At 43.1% G+C, this 17,080-nt stretch overlaps 1 protein-coding gene across 1 annotated transcript in view; it reads right to left on the reverse strand.

The window, feature by feature from the left end:
* The window catches only part of LOC115113099 (leucine-rich melanocyte differentiation-associated protein-like), a 391,290-nt gene that overhangs the window by 354,476 nt on the left and 19,734 nt on the right, over positions 1-17,080 (reverse strand). The window lies entirely within an intron of this gene.

Below are 17,080 nucleotides of genomic sequence, written 5' to 3' on the forward strand. Positions count from 1 at the left end.
AAGTGACCTGTGTGTTATAGCCTTTCTTAATCTTTAAACCAGGGAGCTAAACTCAACTGGCATCAGTCAAACAGCCCAGTGAAAATAACCAGCGTGTTACAAATCTGATTACTCAATCTGCAGTCAATCAATGGAAAGAAAATCCCTTCAGCTCCTCTGACTGCAGCGCTGCAGAACATCATCCACCACATCCGTCCATCCATCAGCACAGAGGTTGCCACTAGGTCATCTGTCCTCCATGGTTCCAATATAAAACTCATTCATAGCATCCGTCCGCTGAAACCATTATCAACACAAAATGGCCAAAAACAGGTTGGGATCTGTGGGGATATTGAGAGTTTCCTTATGGGATGTCAAGTAATGATCCAATTCATCTCTTTGAAACATGTTAATCTTATTCTGAATCATGAATCATATTCTTAAGGACGTTCTGGTCATCAAAGTGATTCAAAATATTATTTGTTTGCAGCTTCAATTCATTTCATGTGACATTTAATGGGACTGTGGAGTTCCTCATGATGCTCATCTCATCAAATAACAAAAAATCATCTACGCCACAGAAAATAAAAAAGATAAAAACCTTTGAAGCCTCTCCTATCGCCTTCCCTCATGAGAAATTTGGCCATCCCAATCCATCCAACCCCCTTCCTTCGCTTCCGGATATTCTTTTCAATCCCCAACACCTCGAGCATCCTTCGTTGGTTTTACAACTTCAAAAACACACCTCATGAAATAGTCAGGAGGTCTGTCTGACATGTGTCCCCCTGCCCCGATGGCATGCCAACACCAAAGGGCAGCATTGATTTTCTGTTGGGCTGGCTCGGGATTAGCTCTCTTCAGGGATTAGCTGCCTGCGCACGGCCTCGGGGTTCGCGATAAAACTAATAATTAATTTAAACAGCTACTCGGGCCCTACGCTGGAAGGATACACGCTCACAGCGAGAGGGGGCTGTGTGTGTGTGTGTGTGTGCGTGCGTGCGTGCGTGTGTGCGTGCGTGTGCGTGTTAGGGATGTGCACAGTTATTAGAATATTCGAATATCCGAACAGACGCTAGTATTCGAATATTTGTGTATTCTTTTTTGTGATGAAAAACAATTACTGGCTTATTTTAACACTGAAAAAGCTTTTTCGAAATGTAATTCAAATGTCCATGTGACATACAAGGATATACCATGACATTTCAAATGATTAATGTAATAAAACAACAAACTTTTCAATGTAGTTTTTATGATGGGTGCCCCATAAAAAGGCCGTCCGCCAACTGGTAGCCTTCACATGCAGCTTGTTGTTTATGTTGGCCAACCAAAGCGACAAAGAGGCTCAATGTGTAGTAAGTGGAGTGAGAATTCACCAATGCAATGCAAGATGGAGTAAATGTATGGAATTAAAAGTTTGGAAAATGAGAAGGAGTAGGTTATAACGAGGTTGGCTGTTGTTTTATCTGAATGGGGTTGGGAGAGAAAGCGCGGCATGTAGCCTCAATTAGCCTAGTTAACTCTAGCTAGGCTACTCCAGTCAAGACAGACAGTGTTATATGGGATGATAAATAACATTGTGGCTGCTACAAGTTAGCTAGTCTTGGCTGTAGCTGAGTTGCCTTGGCTAACATTACATCTTCTCTCTCTCTCTGTCTGCTCGTCTCACTCCAATCTCTCTCTCTCTCACACACACACACACACACACACACACACACACAATGGTTCAGGGGCGTCAACTGGGTATGAAGTCGCCAGCGTAACACCTACGCTTAATTTGAGCCAGATACTGCCGGAACAGGATCCTGCACCTCTCTGTTTTGGACTGTTTTGTTGTGGAACCTACTTGGCCGGATCCGGTATGTCTGTGGCATGAAAAGTAATCTAAACTTTTTTTTTTTTAAATATAAAAATCTGAATAAAAGTTTGTTCGAGTTGCCTATTTGTTAATTCTCCTGTCCCCCTCCACCCCAATTGTTTTTTAAAAGTTGATTTTCAGCCCGGGCCTGATATTTTAAGACTTTATGGTTTGTGCAACAATGTAACCTATGTTTGAGACGCGTGGCCATGGCTGTGTAAGAAGCGTACCTGTAACTATCACAGAACTAGAATGAGATTCACTTTCTATGATCCCTTTCCCTCGCTCTGCTCTGATCGACATGAGTCTGCAACTCTCATCTCTCCAGCAACTCTCATCTCTCCAGCGTTGCACTTCATCATTTATTTCCTTACAAAATCATAGTTCTGGAGGAGCTGCAGCACCAGGAATGGTTCTGGAGGAGCTGCAGCACCAGGAATGGTTCTGGAGGAGCTGCAGCACCAGGAATGGTTCTGGAGGAGCTGCAGCACCAGGAATGGTTCTAGAGGAGCTGCAGCACCAGGAATGGTTTCTGGAGAAGCTGCAGCACCAGGAATGGTTCTAGAGGAGCTGCAGCACCAGGAATGGCTCTAGAGGAGCTGCAGCACCAGGAATGGTTCTAGAGGAGCTGCTGCACCAGGAATGGTTCTAGAGGAGCTGCAGCACTAGGAATGGCTCTAGAGGAGCTGCAGCACCCCTGATGAATTGAAATACACTTGCCAAAGTTATAGAATTACTGCCATCTGTTCAGAAAGAAATTAAATAATTCAGAATAGCCTACTACACCATGAGAAGGCCTAGAATTTAGCCACAGAAAATCAATAGCTTATTTGAAAAAATAGCCTCGCCGTGGATGTAGCCCAATAACAAGGCATAGCATACAGTCGGGAGCACGTGGCAAATCTGTCAGGGAGTAAGCAGCATGTAGACAACAAAAAAAACAGGCCTTTCGCAGTAAATCAAATTCAATCGCGGGAAAACACAGGTTGGAAAGCAAATGACGCTAACCTGTCTGCTGTAGGCTACCAAAACCTTTGATCAACATCCAAATATTGTTTTACACAGTAAAACGAGAGAGAGAGAGAGAGAGAGAGAGAGAGAGAGAGAGAGAGAGAGAGAGAGAGGCTTTTGGCACGAACGCATCAGCCATCACCAGAGAGTAAGCTGCCCATCATTGGGTGAGTCAGTGAAACTGGAAATCATTTTTAGGGCTATAATTTCCTCCTCATATTGCAGCCTACAATATGTCTTCACACACCTAGGTGATTGATGAATTCAAGACAAGGTCATTTTTATTGATCGCAGATTCTCAGTTTGTCAGTGTCAAAGTAGCCTGTAATTTCCATCATTTGTGAGGTATTAAAAAAGATTCAGCCAAAGTCTCCAGGCAAGTAAAATGACTGTATGAAATGCGTTTTATAAAAGTCTAAATATTTCCCGGAAGCTAGGTTACTAAAAACGTACCCCATGTGTGCAACTTCTGTAAGTGCCTGTACTGCTCTATTCCACTACGTAAATACAATGATAATGCTTTATTAGAGGGGATTTCCTTTCTCTGTAGTACCTCAGAGCTCCCCAGGTCACTGCTCATGTTTCGTTCCAGCACCTTTGTGCCAATTTACAAATCAAGCACTTCTTAACAACAATTTAAAATAGGCTACTAAAATCATTCCAATCCCGATTAAAAAGGCAAATGCAGTTTAGCGGTATTATGTATGACATCTGTTTGTAGAATTTTAAGTCCCCTATTGATTGAGGTGAATGAAGTTACAACAACAAGGTGATCATGGCTGAAGTCAATTTTGCTTGTTTTTGCTGTGTAGTAATGCAGTAAATGACCTTCAATTTGATAACAATTCCTTGGCGCCAGCATCTCTCCCTCGCGCAGCAGTGCTCAGGTTAAAAAAGTAAGTCAAAAAATAAATACAACGGTATTTCCAAAATTCATGATACTATTAGAAAAGGGAAATTCTTTCAAACCCCCATACCTAGCGTGTGTGTGTGTGTGTGTGTGTGTGAGACTAGATGACTGGTACCTGGTGGAAAGGAAGGAAGAGGGATTCGTCTCTGTATCATGTTTGACAATAACAGCAACGATGTCACTAAAGTTACAATGTCGATTGTTGAAATACATTTACCACACATCACTGAAAAGACAGATTTACATCCATAATTCTGGTTTATTACAGTTTACTTACACAAGTTAATAATGTATCCATTGGTACAAAACACAGAGGTAGATGAGATAACTGAACATAACAATTCAACTCAGCCTGACCTAAGCCTATTGGCCTTCTGCTTGTCTTGATTGACAGCCATGTCAAAAGCCAATTAGGATTGATGGGGTGGTGCTTAACAGGCATGGGCAGCATAAACAGGCTGCTTTGTTCAGACACACACAGTGTTTGAAACTAAACACAAGGTTGGGACCGTGTATTGAGTCCATTGATATAGAGATAGCTGCTAGCTAAAACTGTCTGGAGAAGACGCTGAAGAACTGAACAGCCATGTTGTTCTATCAGACTGAGGCCTTACCAGAGGACAGAAGGCCTATTCACACACGTATAGAGAAGAGCTCCGTCATAGACCACAGTCTACTGTACCAGTCTGTAAACAAACTGTATTCCCAGTTGATTGACGCGTGCAGTAACATAATGCAAAGCTCCCCATCAAAATCCATCAGTTTCAGCTGGAGATATCAGATATCATGATCCATGGAATGACCATGAGGACAAATATTTAGATTTGTTTTTAATCAAATGGTAATTATTCTGTTGTGTTCTGTCAGTGTGAATGCATGTCTTGTGAAAGGAGCAGCCAATCTGACCAACTAAAGTAACCATCTGCTGTAGTTGAGAGGGTAAAAATGTCTACTCTTCTCTCACATGTATGGATCGAACTGCCATGCTAAAATATGCAACCAACTCGAGGTGAAACGGCCCAAACTAACCAACAGCTGTATAGGCCTACTGTATACCCCAGTCCTCCTCAGCCCTGTGAAATCTCTTCTCTCTCTACCTCTCTGCCAACCTGCCTTCCTGGTTTCCAAAACATAGGAAGATAAAGGGATTTATCTACACTTCTCTTTCTCCGGACTTCTCTATTCTCTCTCTCGTCTCCTTCTCCAACTCCTTCATCTGACTGACACACAAACGGCTGGTTAGATCACAAGTCTGTTCTGCACACCCTGTTGAGCCTGTCTGCAACATACACTGGATTATTCTCCTGAGGATCCTGTGCCCCCTCTAGCTATCTTCTTCCTCATCCTCCTCCTCCTCCATTGTTTGTTGTATGTTTTGAAGCCTCTCAGTACAGAAGCAGGGTTCTGACTGCTGAGGACCCCAGAGTCCCAGCACCAGACAGTAGTAGAACAGAAAGGACTGTTCTCTTTGCCTGGAGTACAAACACTCTTCCACCACCCCCACTGTCGAGGGACAACTCTCTAAACGGCACCAAACGTCTGGGCAGACGGAGAGGAGAGCGGCTCAGAGGGATGTAGGTCTACAGTCCGTTGTTGATATAGTTAGTGTCAGCCACTGATACACAGAGTTCACAGAGAAACCGTCTCAGTGGTGATCAGAGTCAATGTACATACCCTAATGGGCTAAATATATCTATGAAGGGAAAACAAACTAAAATCGACAGGACCCCAAAATGGACACCCAGTTTTACAAGGAGAGTTTTCTAGAACTGAAATCACATGTCAGGTGCCTAGATATGGAACATGCCGTTTCTTATCTCATGTGGCTCAGTAAAGCCAAAATGGATGAAGCAACTTACAGGCCACTGATGTATTGCAGCCTGACCACATTTTTTTTTTAAATAAAAAAAATTGCAGTCTGATGCATGTCATATGTAACTATAAACGGCATCTTTAGACTTTGATTCTGGGTCATTCCTATAACTGCATTGTTTTATGGAGAATGGTTCTCTATGCTGTTGAAATGAAGCGAGTAACAATAAACAGCTAAAAAGGTTAACAATTGAGAGAGAGAGAGAGAGAGAGAGAGAGAGAGAGAGAGAGAGAAAGAAAGAAAGAGAAAGAGAGAGACAGAGAGAGAGAAAGAGAGAGAAAAAGAGAGAGAGAAAGAGAGAAAGAAAGAGAAAGAGAGAGAGAGAGAAAGAGAAAGAGAGAGACAGAGAGAGGCTTGTGAGTGTAATGTTTACTGTACATTTTTTTTGTGTTTATTATCTACTTCACTTGCTTTGGCAATGTAAACATATTTCCCATGCCAATAAAGCCCCCATATTGAATTGAAAATTGAATTGAGAGAGAGAAGGAAGGAGGAGGAGGAAAGGGGGGATATTCCTTCTCTATAAACCATCCTGTCTGGCTATCCACTATCAGGTACAGGGGAGTAGAGGAGTGGGGAGGAAGGTGGCTGAGAGGAGAGGACAGTCGGGGGCTTTTATAAGCCAAAGCTGTGAAAGATGTGAGTTTATCTGAAATGGAAACGGGAAATGTGTTACAGCTGTGTTGAGAATGTGGCGCAGCTGTCCTGAGACAGAAATGGTTTAAATCCTTCTAACTGGGGTGAGGTAGAAGGAGAAGAAAAATATAAAAATACAAAAATACTCTCAGGCGGTGAGGTTTGAGTTTGCAAAGCAAGCGAATTAGACGGTCTGCTGTAGTGTATCACTCCGCGGGTGGTAAACCACTGTTAAACATGCTTCACTACGCTGAGGTTCAAAGGTTATTATTATAGGCAGCGTTTATTGCGGAGATGTAACAGAAAGTATTTTCTAATAATGGAGGCCCCAAGGCCTACTACTGCTAAGTCTATAATGACAGGGTTCCCCATGCAGTTTAATGTTGGTGCGATTTATCCTTTCCACTGTCAACATTTGTCATGTGGCCCTCACTCATAAAGAACCCCCCCCCCCCCCCACACACACACACACACAAAATTCAAAGCATGGCGAGAGCTACAATCATCCTCATCCCCTTGGCTGGGTAGACCTCATGTATCTGTCTTCACTTTTCAAGCCCTCCGCTCTCCAGGAGAGAACTGTGGGAGATGGATTGAGAGCCATGGAGCTGAGAGCAACCATATTGCCCAGACAGGCAAAATCAGGAAAGTAGGAAACTGCTTTCTTCCGCTTCCAGGTGGTTTATAACCTTTTTTCTCTCCGTTTGAGATGTGTCCAGGAAGTAGAAGAAATATGTCTGCCTTCTCCTCCCCACCCCGCCCCCTGAGATCTAATCCGTTCCATGCCTCCCAGTTGCTTACATCATTAAGTGGTTTACTCTACTTGTTTACTCTACTTCATCTCCACTGATCTGAAATAACTGAACAGGTGAAAGCTGCATCTGCCATATTCATCTGTGTAATATTGCCTTCACCTCACCTGTACAGATGAATGAGAGGTGAAGAGAGGGAGCCACGTTAAACTATTGGCATGTGCCCTCAGCTTCACACTATTCTAGTAGCCATGTTATTGACAGCTCAGTACCAGCTCTAATCACCTCCCTTGTAGTGCTCGTTTAAAAAAAAACATATCCTCAAATCAAAACTAGACTACGCATTAGCGCACCACAAATTCCGTACTTACTAAACATGTCACTAATAAATAATAATATACCCCCCCCAAAAAAACATCTTATTTACATGGTTTTACTACAATATTTGTGGGTTAGACTTAAAGTATTTAATATGTGTTTAAATATGTAGGAGAATCAAGATCTTAGCATTAGAAAGTAGCTACAGTACTAGTTTATGCAATATTCACAGACTCTGCGATGACTGGGGCGTTTAGGGCTTTGAAAATAAGTAAGACGTATGGGCAATTTGTTTTTAACTTGTCAGAAAAGAAAAGGGGAGTATGTCCGCTGCTGGCCTCATCAGGTCATCCCATAAAGATCCATCACTCAGCGTTGTTCTCTGCTAAAACTCGAAGGAAACATATTGTAGATTTTAAGAGCCTTTTTATTCCACCAGACTGTGTACTAAAACTAATTGGATTTGTGTCAATGGAAAAAATATCTCCCTCCCTCCCTGGGAAGGGCTTTGAACTCAATAGCTCTGACAGGGCAGAGAACGAAGGGCACATGAGGGAGTATGAAGGAGTGGGACCTTTCGCCACATGCCAAACGCCAGGGAGGAAAATTAAATCACTGGTCAACAAAATATTTAAAAAGCACAGTATCGATTTTCTTTTTTTATGATGTCAGGCCCGTTCATTATGTTGGGCGAGGCAGTGAATTAAGCTATATTTAGTGGGTGATAATTGAAATCATAGCTGTAGTCATTACCACTGACAAGTTTCTAAATAATACCCAATAAATCCACTCCACATAGCCAGCTGTCTCAAGTTCCCCTGCTGTGGTAAAAAACAAAGTACAGAAACAGGATCCCCCTTTCTCTCCCTCGCTCTTCCTCTCCATCCTTCTCTTTCGTCCTCCCTCAGTCTATCCTCTCTCTCTCTCCCACCGCTCTCTCACCCCCTCCCTCTCACTCTTCCTCCCTGTAAGCCAATAAACTGTCAGCCTTCCTCCTCTCCCCCTGCCTTCAGAGTGTTGGCTGTGTGTCAGCAGTAGGGCCTTCTAAAGGCCTGCCACAGAGGGCTGAAGGGCCTGTAAATCTCTCTCTGTGTCAGTGGCACGCCATCTGTCTTGGGATATACAATAAAAAAATGTGACGCACTCATAAAAGGGAATGGCACCGGTGCCCAGTATATATTTAATTTGAACAAAAGGAACATAAAGATGTTCCATTCCATTCCAGAGTCCAATGCCACCACGAGATGGCCCGGAGATAATCGAGCGTTCCGTGGTGGAATGCCTCTAGAAGGCCGATGGCGGTGTTCTGACAGTGATTTAGGGATGAGTCCCCCTCTGCCATCAGTGGGCTTTTGTTGTGTTGTAACAGAGATAGATAGGGATGATAAATCCAGTGTTGGTGAAAGGGTCTGTACAGCTGGGAGATGGCTGGAGGACTATGGCCTTGATACTCATACACTGCTCCATTCATACTACACAGAAAGACCCTGTTGCCTCACTCTAGCTATCATTCAATTGTGTAGCATACTGTAGATCATCACAACTATATTTGGGACTATGCCTCACATATCGATAAAAATCACTTGCTAAAGTGATTTAAAAGGGGTCCTAAACAGCCCTTTGGTTATTTAAGTGAACTGTAGGTTTGTGAGAGTCTATCAATAACACCCACATGACATAAACCCAGTTATCAAAACATAAAAGGGTATACTGGTTTAACAGAGCAACAGCCATGTAGGTTATGCTGTTGGTCGTACTTTTGGTTGGGTCAAGCCCCTGTCGATTTGGGGAGACCCCTCCCCCCTAATTCATTATGATCTTAAAGGCTATGCTGACCCTAGATCAACACACCTAGTTTGAGATGCTTTATGAATTAGGTGCAGTCTCCTAACTGGGGTTCTGTCTCTCTCAGTCTGTGTGTGTTGACATACAGTGCTGACCCTGAATGTAATGTGGGTGTTATTGATACTCTCACAAACGTACAGTGTTTCATTACATTCACAGTCCGCACTGTAAGTCAACACACACACACACACAGACAGAGACAGAGACAGAAAGAGTGAGAGAGACAGACAGACAGAAAGAGAGAGAGACAGAAAGAGTGAGACACAGACAGAAAGAGTGAGAGACACAGACAGAAAGAGTGAGAGACAGAAAAAAAGAGTGAGAGAGACAGACAGACAGAAAGAGTGAGGGAGACAGACAGACAGTGACAGACAGACAGAAAGAGTGAGAGAGAGACAGACACAGTGACAGACAGACACAGTGACAGACAGACAGACAGACAGACAGACAGACAGACAGACAGACAGACAGACAGACAGACAGACAGACAGACAGACAAGAGACGCAGAGCGACAGAAAGAGAAAGACAGAGAGAGAAAGAGAGACGGAGAGCTCTAAACCAGAACCATATTTCTGCCTCGCTGCGGTTTGGCTGCAACGTGTGGAAGAAAAATATTTTCTATCTGATACAAGATTGTCATCTTACCAAAACAGAGAGTGCATGACTTGCCTGCGAGAACTTTTCAAAACAAATTTGGAAAGACTCTACTAATGTTTTCCTCTTGTTGGCAGAAGTAACTGGGTGACGATTCCCCTGGCCTTTCTTTCTTTGAGCGGGCGTCATGTTCATTGAGGTCCCCATCTCCAGCGGGATTTCATTTGACTAAGTGCTATGGTTCCATTTCCTTTGACACATGGGCATCAGATGCAGATAGCGAAACCTTTGATGAACCCGGTCTACAAACACACACAGACACACATACACTCAGTTGTCATGTGTTTAGCATTACAAGTTCTCTCCAGGCTATCGTATGTTTCTGTTCTGATTTTCACACAGCATTGATGAACATTAGCCAGATAGCAGAGAGCTGGCTAACCCTGGACTGAGGTGGGCTGGTGTCCGTCTGGAGAGTATTCAGGAAAGGACGTTTAACGTTCTATGACAGCAAAGCCAGAAGGCAAAACTGGTTGTGATGACGTCATGACAACAAGATTACAACCAGTTCTAGTAGTAAGCCAGCTTTGTCTGCTGAGAATCAACAGTTCAACTGATAGCAACCATCTCCAGGATAAGGTTAGACTCCTAAAGATTGATTCCTAAAGATTGGAAAGCTGCCGTGGTCATCCCCCTCTTCAAAGGGACACGCTTTCTAAGGTCTTCGAAAGCCAAGTGAATAAATAGATCACCGACCATTTCGAATCCCACCGTACCTTCTCGGCTGTGCAATCCGGTTTCCGAGCTGGTCACGGGTGCACCTCAGCCACGCTCAAGGTCCTAAACGATATCATAACCGCCATCGATAAAAGACAGTACTGTGCAGCCGTCTTCATTGACCTGGCCAAGGCTTTCAACTCTGTCAATCACCACATTCTTATCGGCAGACTCAACAGCCTTGGTTTCTCAATTGACTGCCTCGCCTGGTTCACCAACTACTTCTCAGATAGAGTTCAGTTTGTCAATTCGGAGGGCCTGTTGTCCGGACCTCTGGCAGTCTTTGGGGGTGAGACAGGGTTCAATTCTCGGGCCGACTCTTCTCTGTATATATCAACGATGTCACTCTTGTTGCGGGTGATTCCTTGATCCACCTCAACGCAGACGACACCATTCTATATACATCTGGCCCTTCTTTGGACACTGTGTTAACAAACCTCCAAACGAGCTTCAATGCCATACAACACTCCTTCCGTGGCCTCCGACTGCTCTTAGAACGCTAGTAAAACTAAATGCATGCTCTTCAACCGACCGCTGCCCGCACCCGCCCGACTAGCATCACTACTCTGGACGGTTCTGACTTAGAATATGTGGACAACTACAAATGTCTAAGTGACTGGCTAGACTGTAAACTCTCCATCCAGACTCATATTAAACATCTCCAATCCAAAATGAAATCTAGAATTTTGCAACAAAGCCTCCTTCACTCACGCCGCCAAACATACCCTCGTAAAATTGACTATCCAACCGATCCTCAACTTTGGTGATGTCATTTACAAAATAGCCTCCAACACTCTACTCAGCAAACTGGATGCAGTCTATCACAGTGCCATCTGTTGTGTCACCAAAGCTACTACCCACCACTGCTACCTGTATGCTCTCGTTGGCTGGCCCTCGCTACATATTCGTCGCCAGACCCACTGGCTCCAGGTCATCTATAAGTCTTTGCTATGTAAAGCTCCACCTTATCTCAGCTAACTGGTCACCATAACAACACTCACCCGTAGCACGCGCTCCATAAGTATATCTCACTGGTCATCCCCAAAGCCCACACCTCCTTTGGCCGCCTTTCCTTCCAGTTCTCTGCTGTCAATGACTGGAACGAATTGCAAAAATCGCTGAAGTTGGAGACTTATATCTATCTCCCTCACTAACTTTAAGCATCAGCTATCTGAGCAGCTTACCGATCCCTGCAGCTGTACACAGCCCATCTGTAAATAGCCCATTCAATCTACCTACCTCATCCCCATATAGTTTTTATTTAATCTTTTTTCTCTTTTGCACACCAGTATTTCTACTTGCACATCATCATCTACACATCTGTCACTGCAGTGTTAATCTCCTAAATTGTAATTACTTCACTACTACAGCCTATTTATTGCCTTACCTCCTTACAACATTTGCACACACTGTATATAGACTTATTCTATTGTGTTATTGACTGTACGTTTGTTTATTCCATGTGTAACTCTGTTGTTGTTTGTGTCACACTGCTTTGCTTTATCTTGGCCAGGTCGCAGTTGTAAATGAGAACCTGTTCTCAACTAGCCTACCTGGTTAAATAAAAGGTGAAATAAATATTTAAAAAATTGGAGGGACAACAAGAAAGGCCAGACTTAACACTCTCAGAAATTGGCTTTTCATTTATCTGCATGTCCAGCCCTTATATTTACCCTCACAATTAAGTGGTTAAAAATGTTATTTTTAGGATAACCCGGGCTACAAGTAAAATAACACAACTATTTGTCAAAAAGTTGCATTCATGAGTTTTATTGACAAATGAAAGAAAGTCAGCCAAAGCAGAAACCTGATAAATAAATGTGTATGAATGCCCTAAGTACATTCATTGTTTGTTCAGTGGGAAATTAATATGAATAACTAGTCAGTGACAACTGTATGGAGTTTGTGGCAGCAACTATGTGAGCTTATTACCGTATTAAAGACACTATGTCCTTGCATTTCTTATGATATTCTATATAGAAGAAGCCCTGCTTCCAATGGCTCTTCAAATCAAATCAACAGTTTCATTGATCACGTACCCATATTTAGCAGATGTTATTGCAGGTGTAGCGAAATTGTGTTCCTAGCTCCAACAGTGCAGTAGTATCTAACACCTACGGCACCCGATGTTACAGGAAGGCCAAAAAGATCATCAAGGACAACAACCACCCGAGCCACTGCCTGTTCACCCCGCAATCATCCAGAAGGCGAGGTCAGTACAGGTGCATCAAAGCTGGGGCCGAGACTGAAAAACAGCTTCTATCTCAAGGCCATGAGACTGTTAAACAGCCATCACTAACATTGAGTGGCTGCTGCCAACATACTGACTCTCTAGCCACTTTAATAATAAAAAATTGGATGTAATAAAAGTATCACGAGTCACTTTAAACAATGCCACTTTATATAATATTTACATATGAGATGAGTACTGTAGGGTACTCTATACCATCTACCGCATCTTGCCTATGCCGTTCGGCCATCGCTCATCCATATATATATATATGTACATATTCTTATTCATTCCTTTACACTTGTGTGTGTGTATAAGGTAGTTGTTGAGAAATTGTTCGATTACTTGTTAGATATTACTGCTCAGTCGGAACTAGAAGCACAAACATTCCGCTACACTCGCATTAACATCTGCTAACCATGTGTATGTGACCAATTAAATGTGATTTGAGTTAACAAATCAGAACAATACACAAATCTAAAGTAAAAGAATGGAATTAAAATATATATAAATATTAGATTGAGCAGTGTCGGAGTGGCATTGACTAGAATACAGTAGAATAGAATACACTATATAAGATGAGTAAAGCAGTTTGTAAACATTATTAAAGTGACTAGTGTTCCATTATTAAAGTGACCAGTGATTCCATGTCTATTGGGCAGCAGCCTCTAAGATGCAGGGTTGAGTACCCGGGTGGTGGCCGGCTAGTGATGGCAATTTAACAGTCTGATGGCCTTGAGACTGAAAAACAGCTTCCGTCTCTCGGTCCCAGCTTTAATGCACCTGTTCTGACCTCGCCTTCTGGATGATAGAGGGGTGAACAGGCAGTGGCTCGGGTGGTTGATGTCCTTGATGACATTTTTGGCCTTCCTGTGACATTGGGTGCTGTAGGTGTCCTGAAGGGCAGGTAGTTTGCCCCCAGTGATGCGTTGGGGAGACCGTACCACCCTCTGGAGAGCCCTGAGGTTGTGGGCGGTGCAGTTGCCATATCAGGTGGTGATAAAGGCCAACAGGATGCTTTCAATTGTGCAACTAACAGTTTGAGGGTCTTCAAGGGCCAAGCCGAATTTCTTCAGCTTCCTGAGGTTGAAGAGGCGCTGTTGCGCCTTCACCACATTGTCTGTGTGGGTGGATCAACTCAGATTGTCAGTGATGTGTACGCGAGGAACTTTCCACCTTCTCCACTGCGGTCCCGTCGATATGGATGGTCTGCTGTTTCCTGAAGTCCACGATCAGCTCCTTTGTTTTGTTGACATTGATGGAGAGGTTCTTTTCCAGGCACCACACTCCAAGAGCCCTCACCTCCTCCCAGTAGGCTGTCTCGTCGTTGTTGTTAATCAACCATACTACTGTTGTGTCGTCTGCAAACTTGATGATTGAATTGGAGGCATGTGTGGCCACGCAGTCATGGGTGAACAGGGAGTACGGAATGGGGCTGAGCACACACCCTTGGGGGGCCCCAGTGTTGAGGATCAGCGGGGTGGAAATGTTGTTTCCTACCTTCACCACCTGGGGGGGGGGGCTGTCAGGAAGTCCAGGACCCAGTTGCACAGGGTGGGGTTCAGACCTAGGGTTCCAAGTTTGATGATGAGCTTGGATGGTACTATGGTGTTTAAGGCTGCGCTATATAGGCATTCCTCTTGTCCAGATGGGATAAGGCAGTGTGCAGTGCGATGGTGATGAGTCATCTGTGTATCTATTGGGGCGGTAAGCAAATTAAAGTGAGTCTAGGGTGACAGGTAAGTTTGAGGCGATATGATTCTTAACTAGCCTCTCAAAGCACTTCATGATGACAGAAGTGAGTGCTACGGGGCGATAGTCATTTAGTTCAGTTCCCTTTTCCTTCTTGAGTACAGGAAAAAAGGTGGCCATCTTGAAGCATGTGGGGACAGCAGACTGGGATAGGGAGAGATTGAATATGTAAACACTCCAGTCGTGTTTGTGAGAGTCTCAGCTTTTCATTGTTTGTTGCTCAAACCATTAGGCTCTACAGACGTTAATCACACAGACCAATAAGTCTAGCTCAAACATACAATGTTTAAAAGGGGTTAGAGGTCATGGTGGGACTCATTGGGTTGACAATAAGTTGTACAAATAAAGTTAGATATACGTACATTCTATTTTAATTATATATTTTTTTAATTGCATTTTAATCTATGAGTAGCTATTTTGAAACAATTTCTTATTTTTCCTTTCTGTTACGGTTTTCTTCCGGTGAAAGAGAGGAGGACCAAAATGCAGCGTGGTTATTCATAAACATCTTTAATGAAAGATGAAAATACAAACAGTATACAAAAACAATAAACGTGAAAAACCGAAACAGCCCTATCTGGTGCAAACAAACAGAGACAGGAACAATCACCCACAAAACACTCAAAGAATATGGCTGCCTAAATATGGTTCCCAATCAGAGACAACGATAAACACCTGCCTCTGATTGAGAACTACTCTAGGCAACCATAGACTTACCTAGACTACTTCACTAAACCACAATCCCATTACCTACAAAAAAAAACCTAGACAAAACACACCACATAAATACCCATGTCACACCCTGGCCTGACCGAAATATTAAAGAAAACACAAAATACTAAGGCCAGGGTGTGACACTTTCATTGCATGTTGGTTGCGTAAGTATTCATAGAATAACCAAGGTCAACTCAGTTTAAAGTGTTAAAGCTCTTCCTGTTACTGTTATTTCCTCATTTAAGATATCACAGTATTTCATCAACTACCATGAGATTTCACATTGTCATTACTGGACAAAGATGCACAAAGACAAACAAGGAAACACATTCAAAATTGGCGAGATGGGGAAAACAGCAACCAATTCATTAAATCCATTCAGTATCAATTCCATCTAGTCCCATTTTTCTCTCCATTTTCTCTCCTTCCATCTCTGCACTATCCCCTGAGTAGTCCATCACTGTGGAAATTTTCCAATGAAAATTAAAAAGCAGTGTTTTCAATAGAACAGAATTGATGTGAAATTGCATATAGCTCCTGATATTAATATAATACCTCCTGGTCGGCCGGCAGTGTCGCTCTCATCTCTGTTTTAAATCTGTTTTGAGAAAGACTATTTGCCCTAATTAATGAGATACACACCCGGTTATCCAAAATATTACTCCTAAAATGGGACTGATAGACCAGATATGAAATATATACGATCCAGTGGCGAGGCACACACACACGGTTGCATGTACACACACACACTCCCAGTTAAATGATTTGAAGACTTTAGACGTTTTTTCATATTCTCTTCACCCCCCCTAACTGACACTATCTGCATACTGGAATCTCTGCAGATTGAACACTCAGCCAAGACAATGATAGCCTTCCCATTGTCACTTCTCATTTCAGCCCCAGTCTGATGCCCCTTACTGGGCTTACGCCAATAATATTCTCCCCTCTCTGGTTCCGTATCAGACACCCAGCTTCTACCTAGCTCTGATGGAAAAGGACAACTTCATGTCTGTGACACTCATTTGTCAATAAGCAGGCCCCTCTCCCTGTTGACATACGGGGGCTTGAAAGAAGGAACGCCGCCTGTGACGAATTAAGAGAGACAGATGAGTGAGACGCGTGGCGGAGTAATACCATAATGTGCTTTAGATATGAATATAAAACGACATGGATGACAGGCCATACAAGGTTTTATTTCATTTCTTAGTTGAAACCGGGGGTCCCCTCCCTACTTTGTCTTCTTTGTTCTGTTTTCATCCGACTACTTACATCTCATTTTGACAGGCCGGGCGACATTTAGAGTACTTTGGTGCAAGTTAGCGTACTTGATTTGCCATTAAAATGCAAAACGGCTGCCATGGCTGACGCCCTGTAGCCTTAGCAGCCTTAGTCTGCACACACAGGTGGAGGAGGGTTCATCTGCAATGCAAAAGCTTCATGTGGGCTCATCTCTCACTACAGCTTTGAGTAGGTGGGGGGGCGTAATCCTCAGAGTCCAGCTGCTACAGACGATTCTCACAAGTATATTTCTATGGGAACAGCAGCATTGGATCATTGCTAATTCGTTGCCGCCACTCCAAAGCATATTATTTAATTGTATATATACACAGTTGAAGTCAGAAGTTTACATACACCTTAGCCAAATACATTTAAACTCGGTTTTTCACAATTCCTGACATTAAATCCTAGTAAAAGTTCCCTGTCTTAGGTCAGTTAGGATCACCACTTTTATTTTAAGAATGTGAAATGTCAATAATAGTAGAGAGAATGATTCATTTCTGGTTTTATTTCTTTCATCACATTCCCAGTGGATCAGAAGTTTACATACACTCA

The sequence above is a fragment of the Oncorhynchus nerka genome, linkage group LG28 (assembly GCF_034236695.1).
Source record: "Oncorhynchus nerka isolate Pitt River linkage group LG28, Oner_Uvic_2.0, whole genome shotgun sequence".
Taxonomy (NCBI): Eukaryota; Metazoa; Chordata; class Actinopteri; order Salmoniformes; family Salmonidae; genus Oncorhynchus; species Oncorhynchus nerka.